General features: G+C 31.2%; 1 protein-coding gene across 2 annotated transcripts in view; it reads left to right on the top strand.

Annotated features, from left to right (window-relative positions):
- LOC105222207 (myc protein) overlaps positions 1-12,558 on the top strand; it is a 56,291-nt gene that overhangs the window by 4,785 nt on the left and 38,948 nt on the right. The window contains exon 1 of one of the 2 annotated variants that reach the window (XM_011199432.4): positions 5,645-7,641. The exons of the other annotated variant lie outside the window; for it this stretch is intronic. The gene's annotated coding sequence lies outside the window, so the exon portion shown is untranslated. Of the gene's footprint in view, positions 1-5,644; positions 7,642-12,558 lie in introns of those variants that run through there. 2 annotated transcript variants of the gene reach the window in all.

The following is a 12,558-nucleotide window of genomic DNA, read 5'->3' as shown; positions in this document are numbered from 1 at the left end:
CACACGCTTTGCCAAAGTACAAAATACTCATGGCACATATATTTATGCATTTGAAAACCATTTGCGCCTTGCGACCGATTTATGTTCCGCATTGCTTTTAAAAAATTACAATGTATTTTAAAGTGCGAAGTGCTAATTTGCCGATTCGCTTGTAATTTTCATATATCATGTACGTATACGCAATTATTATGAAACAGTTTCATGATATTTTACACATTCGTTCGCATTCTATGACGCAAAAAACTTGGGGGCTTATAAAGCTTTCACTTCGACCAAATGTTACCTAAAGCTATTCAAGACAAGAACTGCTTTTAATGTTATTGATTTTTACTAAAGTGGTATAATTTGCATGGTAAGTAAAGACTGTTTTATTCTGGTTTTATCCTATACAATTCAATGCCAAGGACTATGCGGCTGCCTTATTAGGTATAACCTCTTGCTATTCTATCTCTGTTTCTTAAATAATTTGTTGTGATTTATAACAGTTCGATTCGGTATATATTACCTCTATTTTCCTAAATTTTTTATACCACTTATTTGTAAAATTCTCTACTTCTATTTTATTTGATTCGCTACTTCTCATATTTTATCTCTATTTTCTACATATTTTTTTATTTATAAAGGTTTTTTGTTCGGAAATTTTCTTATTTTATTTTTATTTTCCTATAATTTGTTCGAATTGTACCAGTTGTTTTTCTACTAAAACTGGTATAAATAAAAAAAATTATAGAAAAATAAAGATAAAAACTGGTATAAAATATCCTGTACATCTTACATATAACTAGTATAAAAATTTCAGTATGCTTTATACCAGCATATTTTTATACCAGTTCTATATTTGATTCACTGCTTCTATTTTATCTATATTTTTCTATACATTTTTTATTTCCTATAATTTGTTCGAATTAAACCAGTTGTTTTTCTAATAAAACTGGTATAAATAAAAAAATATAGAAAAATAAAGATAAAAACTGGTATAAAATATCCTGTACATCTTATATACATATAACTAGTATAAAAATTTCAGTATGCTTTATACCAGCTATTTTTATACCAGTTCTATATTTGCTTAACTGCTCATTTTTTATCTATATTTTTTATACATGTTTTATTTATACCAGTTATTTGTTCGATTCGCTACCCCTATTTCATTTAAATTTTTCTCTTGATTTATACCAGTTATTGCTTTGATTCGCTACGCCTCAAAGCTCTTTAGATCGAATACGGCTTTCTTTAAGCTTAAAATTTAATTTTGCATATTCGCCTATCAAACATCAATTTCCTCACAATATGTCATTGCTATTGCATGATGAGGTGCAAGTGGCGATTTCACAATAGCAAAGCTTTGTAAATAAGTGAAATTATCACTGAGAACATATACATACATACATATGTAATACATATAGACTTGTATTCTGGAATTATAAATATGAATGAATAAAATGCACTTTGTCTTGTATTGCACTGAGTATTTCGCCACAAATTGCACAACAATTATTTCGAATATACACAACACGCACAAATGCAGACGTAACATGTCAGCAGATGAATATGAGTAACTGTTTTTGTTTACTTTCTCTGTCAAGCGTACAAATAATAGATTGTAAGGTTTCATCGAAATAAATATACTACGTTTAACGTTAACTGATAAACTAATATAGCATGTCAACAATCATTAAAAATCATATAAATTTGTATTTGTGTAGTATTTCCAACGAATGTGAGTAGGAAAGTGAATTTAAGTGAATTTTTCATTATTCCATACTCGGTGAGTTAAAGCTAATTTTGGTATAATAATCATAAAAATTTATAGTACATTTTTTTTTTATTATTACAATAATATGACGCTCTTTGCAAATACAATCGGTGCGCGTTTCTTCTGATGTAGGGTAAGCCCGTTGGTGTTAGCCTTAAAATAGCGTCACCTACAGATTCGAAAGTATTTACTCTCTAAGAGTGGTATTCGGAATAGAAATTTTCTTTTCTTTTATCATTTGAGCAATTCACAATAGTAAAATTGATCTCAATTTTGCCTAACAAAACTTGGTGGATCCGAAGATAATGGTTCTACCACATTCATGTGGTATCCACATAGTCTCTTGCATTAATACATCTCGATGATTTTACATATTTTAACAAGAGAGTGAAAGCGAACAGAGAAATTGCAAATCGAAGACATCCTAGATTATAGATTTTAGTCGAAACCTTAGATTACTTAGACACCCCGGTGGATTAAAATAGTCTAAATACCAACTAAAGTTCAAAAAATTAAACCAATTTAATTAAAGCTGAATTTGGACACACTTGATCGTGCGAATTCCGATCTCACATTCATGGAGAGCATTATAACTGTCGATAAGACATCCATCGTTTATGAGATTGACATGCAAACAAGTCAAATTCATAGGATTGAAGGGGGGAAGACGAGCTGAAACCAAAAAACCCACGCCAAAACCGTTAAAAATGAAGCTCATTGTTTTGTTTCGATATTCGTTGTTTGTTGCCGCAATTGTGGAAGAACAATTCATGGATTTTCAACGATGACAATGCACCATCACATCAAGCCACGATAGTGACCGAATTTAAAGTCAATAACGCAATGAATATAATCGGTCAAACACCGTATTTACCAGACTTGGCTGCGTGTAATTTTTTCTTGTTTCCCAAACTGAAATTGCCGCTCCGTGGAACCCATTTTCAGTCGATAGAAGAGTTAAGGCCAGGTTTCTTTAAAAATCGTAATTTTTTTCAATACATTTTATTTTTATTACTAAACATGTTGAGTAATCAATTTTTTTTACATATGAAAGTACATATGTATATTGAAATTACTTGAAAAATTTTTATTTTTATTTATTTATTTTTTTTTTTCAAAATGTCGGTCCTGAAAATGGCTGCTGAAACTCATCCGATTCGTAGATGGTAGACATCATTTCTTGGAAAATAATTATCTGAAAGCAAAAAACAAAACGGGTTCATGTTCTGTATCGAATTAGCTATGGCTTCAAGCAGAATGAAACATTTTCAATGAAAAAAAAATGGCGGACTTTTGAATTTTTTTTAACCCTTTTTTCACTTTTAATTGTTTATAACTTTTTTAAATAATAATGAATATTTCTGGTTCTGCTTGAGGCCATAGCCAGACATCTAAAGAGTAAAATGCCGTTTGGTTCATATCGATAAGTGCAATAGTTTTGAAATGAGAGTGTCATCCATGCGAAAAAACGTGGTTCGGAGAAAAATCAGTTTAAACCAAAGGCACACGGCCGGATTTCCCGCAGCGCTCCTCACTCTTTTATACTTGCTTCTTGGTCTCGCTGACCTTCGGGACTAATTCCATACAATTTCTACGAGTATACAGTAGCAATTTATGAAAAAATTTCGATTTTTTCATTGTTTCATTGTTTGGAGGAACTTAGTCTTAAAACAAAATTCGCTGAAGGAACTGAAGGTAACCCAAATTTTTCTCCAAACAATGACCTACGATAAAAAATCAAACATTGTCAAAATGAACGTTTAAAAAAATTGAATTTTACCCAAAATGTTTGTTGCTTCTGGCCTGCCAAGTACGATTTTTAATCAGGTCAAAAAAACTGATGGGTCTTTGTAGGTAGAATTGTGTATATGTATAAAAAACAGGTAGAAAAAATTTTCGTGATGACCGGATCGTTTGTTTTCGAGCTATCACTACAGAAAATTCGAAAAATGTTGTTGTATGAAAACACCGTTTAAAAATCGATAGTAGATGTCTTTTTGATCTGATTTCCAGCATTTTCAAATTGCGTTAGGCATAAAAATTTAACTTAAAAGTTGGCTACGGATCAGAACCATTTTTAGGTGATCCATCTGTAAAATTAGTACGTATTGTTCTCTTCACCTCCTCAACTTTTCAAAAATAATACGCTCGGGAGTCGCACTTTTACTAGATTAACAATACCGTTATAGGGCATGTTTCATACCTATGTTTTTAGATTTATAGACCATAGCAAAGTGACAAGCAATATAAAAACCAAGTTTTGCTAAGATAACTTAAGGTGGTTCGTACATTAAGTCGTGTAACCATAATACCGTTTTGAGAAAACGGAGGCAATACATGCGCTTTAACGACAAAATACTTAAAAATCAACGCACAAACGTTTATATCCCTTAAATGTATCACAAACTGACAAAGTTAGGATTGAAATAATGTCCGTCCCACAAGTGTTGGATTTTCCTGCTGGGCTTTGTAAATTGTGCACAAGTGCTCTGTCTCTGACTATTATGCATTTGGCTATGCACATTCACTACGGCCGAAGCAGCGTGAGAAATAGGTTTGTTTACAAATAAAACTCATAATAGTGCAAGTCAAAACACAAATTGCAAAAAAAAAATACTACAGACTTCAAAAGCGCATTTGCAGATAAACAATTAAATTTGTTTTGTTTCTTTGTGTAGAGGAAAATGCAAATCAAAACAAAACGGTAATAAGCCAAACTTGTTGGTGTTTGCCGGCAAAGCTGCAGCGAGAACAAGCACTTCGAAACCCTGATAAAAACGGCATTTGCTGAGCGATTTACCTAAAGAGCGCGATATGAGTTGAAACGGCCGCGCGTAGAAGAGTTTTTGAGCGCGAAAATTGAGTGAAAATTAGTTGAGCATACTGAAAATTCGCTCTTTGTTTATTTTTTTTATACTCGTACTCAAATTTATAAATTTGATTTACTTGAATGGGAGTAGTACTGCTAAGGCTGGCAGGAGAAAAAGCATTCTTTTTGATAATATATAATCAAATTTTGCTCAAACCTGATATACTTACATATTGAGAATATTCTGTTAAAAGACGTAATTTTCTTGTCTAAATTTTGCTAATATAGTTTTTTTGTTTTTATTTACTATGGCTTATTGTTTATATACTTATATTAAAAGGTGTAGGGTAGTTGCTACTTTTGCCGCCACATTTTGAAAAATCGCTAATGTTAGAAAATTATATTCGTCAATATTTTTTTTTTATTACATAAATATATGTATATTCAGCATACTAATGTAACAAATACTCAAGGGATCAGGGATAACAACAATAAGCCCGCCTTGTTTTTTCTATCAATTTTACCTTACTACCTTGCTTTTCACTCATTCAGCTCAACTTATCAGTGATATTTTTGAGTATTTCTGCATCCATATAAAAATTTTGTACAGGTATTTAAACTATCATGCCTCATATATAAAATATATTTTTTAGTTAATAATATATAATTAATTATTTAAACACTCAGCAGTCATCATTAATGAGTTCTATAGCAGATAGTTTCTATTACACGAACATAATATTTCAATTTCTTCAACAGCAGCAGCTTAATGGCATTGCCACCCTGCCATTGAGTATAAAACAAAAAATATTTTATATTGAATAAAGCTAATTTTTTAAGTTGTTCAATTTTTGTTTAAAGAGTGATTTTTAAACGAGAGTAGCATACCGAATAATCACTAAAAGTCTGCAGCATACTTATACATACATACATAAATGTATTTACTTGAGTACATTACAGCGCTCGTTCAAGATATCATACTCGCGCCGAAAAGCGCTCACCAAAAAGTATCACTACTCTCTCATTTACTCATTTCCCGATTTTCTGTGTTCAGGCGGGGTAATAAAGACACAAAACACTCTATGAACGTTCTTCATTCGTTCGTACGCTTTGAGCCTGTTCGCCGCGTTTATGCGTCGTGTGGTTTAGCCGTTGCTGTAACAGCTGTCACCGCTATCATCGCTCTACCCGTGGGTATTTGTTTTACGTCGTTCTGACTTCAATTTCATTTTGAAAGCGAAAGACGATGGTCAAAAAATTCTTGTAGCAAAATTTGCCAAGAAACGTTCGTCAATCAAACTACCTACAACTATAGCCAGATATATAGTATATACCCGAGTGGTGTTTGTGAAAATTATAAAAATTCATAAGAGAATTTTTTTGAGGCGGTTATGCTAATATACCACCATTATATAACAACAACTACAACAGAAATATTTTAAAACCAACGTTGGCATACACAGTCAACATCATTCCACCACACAACCTGCAACGCAAAGAATATATTGCGCTCAAATCAAATCAAAATCGGAAATCGTGAAATAATTAATACAAAGTTTTTGTCCTTTTTTGCGTTTCTAAGCCAGTTAATAATTACTAATTTTTTTGAACAATAAAATAGCAAGAAATTGCGTGTGTTAAGAAATTTGAAAATAAACGTGAAATTTACTTTTTTTTGGATCGTTTTGTTCAACAACGAACAAACAATAGCAGCAGCCAACTAAAGCGGAGTCAATAATTTCGTGCTTTTCCTGAAAACATCATTAAATAATGAAAATATATCCTCAGCGATATTGTGTACTTTCTCAACTGGAACTGGAAGTGGACTCGATTAATTAAATTGTGCAAGATTTGTTTTTCTCTGCAAATACCAAAAAAAAAAGAAAAAGCGCAATAGTCGAAATAAAAATACTTTCGACTAATTGCCAGAACTCATCAACTAAAAAATATCGTGAAATTGTTTAAAGTGCAGAAATTCAGTGAATAGCTTTTACAACGCAAGCAATTAAATTTCGTGCACAACTAAATATATTTGAAACGTGATTTACCTATATAATAATTTCTGAACGACAACACCAGCTAATTTAGCCGGCGAAGTCACAGCAAAAAATACAAAAAGCTGTGAGCAATTGTTGTCATGCATAGAGTTGAAAACAATACGAAATCATTAAAAATCACGAAAATTCGGAACTTTGCAAACAATAAACAAAAGAAGAAACTCAGTGCAAATATACTCTTATTACACAATTTGTGTAACAGTTTTTGTGGGCAAAGTCTAAATGTGAATAAAAAACAAATATTGAAAACAATAAACGACGCGTACGACAATTTTAATTCCAAAAAACAACTCACAAGAATATTTACGGCAACAAGTCTATTTACGAAAATCGACTTAAATATTGTTGTTTTACCTGCTTTGCGCATAGAGTGAGACCTTGAAAGGTATTTAACTAACAGCAAAATAGCTTGGAATATAAAACTACGAAAAATAGTTGAATAGAGGAAAAAAAGAGGGAAGAACCGCTACAATTAAGCCGAAGTCGTCCTCCTCTTCATCCAAAACAATTCAACGCAAATTCCAGTAGAGCCATTTGTGGTGAGCTAACAACACAAGCACAAAAGGCAGAGGCTAAGCAAAAGCCAAATTCTAGAAGGAAAAATAGCAACGCGAACCTACTACCTTCCAAGATTGTGCGGGGTAGGCAAACGCTCGGTCAGACAACACTACGCCAGCAAAGGTCAAAGTGACAGTAAACGGGAATAGAGTGTTTAATCGCTTCCTGTCGTCCAAGCAGCGCGTACTATTTTTTTAATTGTTATCCCTGACGAGTGCAAAAGGCGCGAAAAACATTTCGTTTCGAAATAAGTGTATTGACTAAATAGTAAAAAAATATAATAACTTACGCCTATTTGGTTGATAAATTTGAAAAGTGTACAATTAAATTTAATAACCTTTTGACAAGGTGGACAACAGTTGAAAGGACGTTCCAAGTTGCAAAAAACTTACCTGTCCTCCACTACTAATTACTTTTTTTTACTACAAAAAAAAAAGGATTTTTACAACAATTGAGCAGAGGTAAAGTGAATTTTTATTTATAAAAAATCCATCTTTCGATTTTCTTTTAAACTGGAAATATTAAAAAATTTTAAAAATCTATACAAATTTTTTTAAATTTTAGATTTATAAATAGTTTAAGCGCAATTTTTGTAAATTAATTTTAGAGTCAAACTTCAATGAAAATTTGCAAATTATTTTTTGTGTTGAAATTTGAATGAAATATTTTTTGTGTTAAAATTTCATTGAAATTTTGCTTCATTAAAAATTAATTGTACAAAATTAGTCAATTTGTTGCGGTTTTATTATTTTCAAGTTGTCTTTGGAAGCAATTTTTAACATCTCTGTTGCTTGCTCCAGTAAATGCGTTGTCTGGCCATTGTTCTGTTAAAGTTACCGGTACAATTTTTGCTTTATTGCTCCTTCTCACCTGTCCTTGCCCATATAAGTATGACATCTTCGATAAGTCAAATGACTAGTAATAAATAACGGTGCTATTTTAAGTTTATTTTTTCCTTTGTCCCTTTGTAAATGTAATCATTGAATAATTGCTAGCAAAAAGTGGGTTTTTTTATTTAAATAAATTTTAATTGGTTAAATTTTTACAAAATTTGATTATTTTATATAATTTAAAGAAAAAAGTAAATTTAGTATAAAATTTTTATTCGAATATAAGATATAAATAATTTCCTATGCAATTAAAAAAATAATTATGATTAGATTAATTAAAAATTATAGTTAATCAAAAAAATTATTTATAATTATAAAAAAAATTAAATCAATATTAAAAATTGTATATATAATTATAAATCGTTTAATTAATTATAATATTTTAATTAATTAATCTATAATTATTTTTTTAATTGCGTAGAAAATTTATTTATAATTATAGATTTTTTTAATTAAATATTATTATTTTTTGTAATTAATTCTATTAATTATTAATTCTATTTTTATTAATTATAATTTTTTTACAGTAATGTCATATAACTGTCATCTAAAACTCACAACCAATTTTTTTTATACGTAGTATGGCATCAGCAATAATTTTCATTATTTATTTACCTATATACATGCACAGATAAATACATATAGAATGTTACTGTTATTTTGCGCATTCCTTTCATTTGTTGCTACTACGTTTAATACAATATGTATAATGATAAAAACCTATCATTAAACCGCCAGCTTACAGCCACTTGCAAATTTGTATGAACAGCAAGCAACAATAACAATGAAAACATCGCCGATGACGTGGGCTGTCAATTTGCAATTTCGCTTTGGGTGGCTATAGTGTTGTAGGCGTAATTGCACAATAAGACGCTACTCTCTGGGTGCCGCTGCGTTCCAATTACAATTTCTGTGAACTTACAGTTACAGCTGTGGCATCAGTTTTTTTGCTCCAAGAGCGGGAAGTGGACTTAGGTGCATAGATTTGCTTGCATTTGTTTATCTTGATGACGCAGCGTTGCAATTTTATTTTTTCTTGGAAATCGCCATAGTTTAAATAAGCTATGAATGAGTAATTTAACAACTGGATTTATTTCTGCATAACGTTAAAATATCATTTAAAAAACTTTTAAAATGCTGCGCAATAAATTTATAGCGTTTGCTAATATTGTTGATATCTCAAGTTTTGTATGTACGAGCGAAATGTTGTTCTTTTGCGCAGCGCATACACAAATGTTGTTTGTCTACAAGCTTATTCTACATACATATTTACATACATAGACTCCTGCGGTATATTCTCGGAATTTCGCAATTTGTCATCAATTTTCAAATATCTCTGTGTGTGGCTATTTTGCATTAGAACTTTCATTATTAGCGCTTGAATATCAATTAGGCGAGGTGATTTTAGCAAATTTGTATTTCTTAAGCAAAAAAAAAAACTTTTGTATATTATAATGTATTATATAAAACGCAGTCTTGGTGAATGTTTCGCATAAATGGCGCATTTGTAAAAATAATTTAGCACTTTTTACGAGTCGCCGCAACATTCACTACAGCTGTGCATTTATTTACAATTTAATTGCACAGTTATCAGCTTACAGGGTAGTGCCAGACTTTCATTTTTCATGGTTATTTATGATTTGCGCATAGAATGCAATTAACGTGTTATGCAATTTCTGTTAGATTTTTTATGTATTTACATATTTTGTATTAAGTAGTAACTGTAGGGTACAGTTTGCATTTTAATATGAAATGAAAAAATCAAATATTAAAAAAAAATAGTAAAAAATAAGACGATAGTAATTTTTTTATATAAAATAAAAAAAAGTCGAAGAACAATTGAATAAAATTTTATTTATTAATTTTATTTTTTTTATAAAAATAATTAAATATAAAAAGTAATAATTTTTAACTTATTTTTGTTTTATATAAATATTTAAATATAAAAAGTAATACTTTTTAACTTATTTTTGTTTTATATAAATATTTAAATATAAAAAACACAATTTTCAACTTTATTCGTCCATTATCATTTCCTTTGAATAATTAGATTTTTATCTGACTTACATTATTTGTGGCTTCAATTAATTATAATTTTTCTCTAAATAATTCTATTACTTAATTATTACCATTTAATATTACCTGTATGAATTTCTTTGAAATATATAATTTTAGCTATAAAGGCAACCTTTCCTTATAAGCAATTTTCATATAATTATTCCAAGCAACACTGGCGCTGCTTGCTTTTGCACTTTGCACATGCCACGCAAGTGTCAAAATAGTCTACCTCTACCGACCGGCAACCCGGCTGATTAGCGCTCATTTTTTACGCCAAACATGAAATCAACATTTCAGTGAACGTCGAGTGCCGGTTGTGTTTATGTGCAAAAGAAATAAAATAAAAGAAAAAAATATGTCATACTTTTCGCATGCATCAATTGCCTTCAAGTTTCGGTGCTCACTTGCCTACATTTTATATCGTGTATTTGCTGGCTGCTGATTTCTGTGCGCCTAATCGTTGTGCACGCATGCTTATACAAAGTTTTCTATATAATTTTTTTGTTTATTACTCAACCTTACCGACTTCCTGGTTGTTGATAACGACGAACGGTTCATTCATAAAATCGTCAATCATAATAAGCCCATTGGACTAGTTTTTGTTGCTGTAATTTACATTGCATTTGTCACTTGTTCTCTTGCGCTGCAAATAAACAAAGTGGAGCGAGCACCTGCAAGTCATAAACATTAACAAAAAAATATTTAATCTGCCTGATTCTTTATTGTTGTATGTATTTGCTAATGCAATACTTGTAGACAACATTTTGTTGTTGCACTTATCGATTTATCGCGCATTTCGCCAAATCATACTCACACGCCGCCGCGTTTGTCGCTTACGACACAAATAGGATTTTGTTCTGAATTGTGTGCGATCAAAACAAACGGCAGAGAAAATATGGCGGTGCGCTTGCCAGTTGCAGCAAGTGTTATAAATAACACACAATGAAAATGAAAATAAAACGAGTACTAGATAGACTTATGTGTACAGACAGACGTGTTGAAGAATGCTGAAAAGGAAAACTAGTCGAAATAATTGCACTTCTTGATTTTGGTATAAGCAACCGTGTCAGTTCGCCACCCGGCACTCGTTGCGATCTGATTTAATCACCAGTTAGTTAGCTAGCTGACCAATTAGTGTTGATGTGCTTGTGGTGGCGGCGGCGCTCATTTAGTGGCGCGCAGTTGTCGCAAACTTTTTTGGCTATTGCAAAAACAATAATAAAAGCGTTTAATATACTACAACTATTTACGGCATTTTATCTATTTATAATGACCATAAATTGCGCACTCATTGATTTTAAGAAATGTGCACCACTTATTTTGCAATACATATTCACAAGTTCGTATAATTGTATGATTTATAGTATGTTTGTATGTAATTTGAGGCGCTTTGCTGCTTGTTCGCTGATTGATGGCGTTTATTAAATGACGATTTGATTACCGTTTCGCAGTTTGGCACATAGTAACTGGTTTGTGTGGCGCCACTTGAAAAAGTATGACTGATACGTTGAACACACTTCCCGCCACTGAAACTAATCACTTGTTAGGTATTTCAAGATAGTTTGGGTTTTTTCCCAATCTTATTGCCAAGTTGAGATAGTGTTGCAAAAAAACTGTACAATGTTGTTACAACCCGTCAGGTAATAATATAAAATCTAAAGTTTTTAAGCACCTAAAAAGTGGTTGTGGGGTTAAGTGTTACTTGTATATTTTTAACTAACAGTTTCATTTCATGTTTTCTGTTCAAAAAATGTTCAAATTACTGCACTGTTATTTCCTGCGGGGTATTTGCCTACCGGCTTTAAGGCTTACCATTATTTACTAGTGCCACATTCATTGGCTTTATCTCGCACTCACATGCACACAGTCGTGATTGCTATAATTACCAAGTCACACTTTTCCAACACACCTTCATTTGGCATAAAATGTACGCCGTTGTTTACGTAATATACCCAATAGGGGATTTTATTTATATTCGCTTATTTCGTGGAATTTCAAAGCTGATTCACACTAAATTGTCACTATCTAATGTTGGTTTAATAACCTGTATCAATATTCTCACATAGCTCAGATAAGGAAAATATGAAAACAAATAGTGATCGATAGCTGGGAGTTACAATTCGAAATGTAAACTTGTAGAAAACTGCTCCAATCGAGAATTTTCCTTATAATTGTGAAGACTAATAATAAAAGCTCAGCGAATAATGTTTGTAAAAGTTTTTCCTTTAAAAATATGTAAGCTTTCAGTGAAAGCTTCATATTTAGTAGCGAAAGATCAGCCTAGATTGTATGTTAAAGATATTTGTTTGTATATGCGAAAGCTTTCAGTGAAAGCTCAACATATTTTGTAGTGAAAACTCAGCCTATATTGTATGTAAAATATATTTCTTTGCATTTGAAAAAGCTTCCAGTGAAAGCTCAACATATTTT

This window comes from Bactrocera dorsalis, chromosome 4, assembly GCF_023373825.1.
Source record: "Bactrocera dorsalis isolate Fly_Bdor chromosome 4, ASM2337382v1, whole genome shotgun sequence".
Lineage (NCBI taxonomy): Eukaryota > Metazoa > Arthropoda > Insecta > Diptera > Tephritidae > Bactrocera > Bactrocera dorsalis.
Note: the sequence above shows the minus strand (reverse complement) of the source record. Positions and strands in the feature narration are given on the sequence as shown.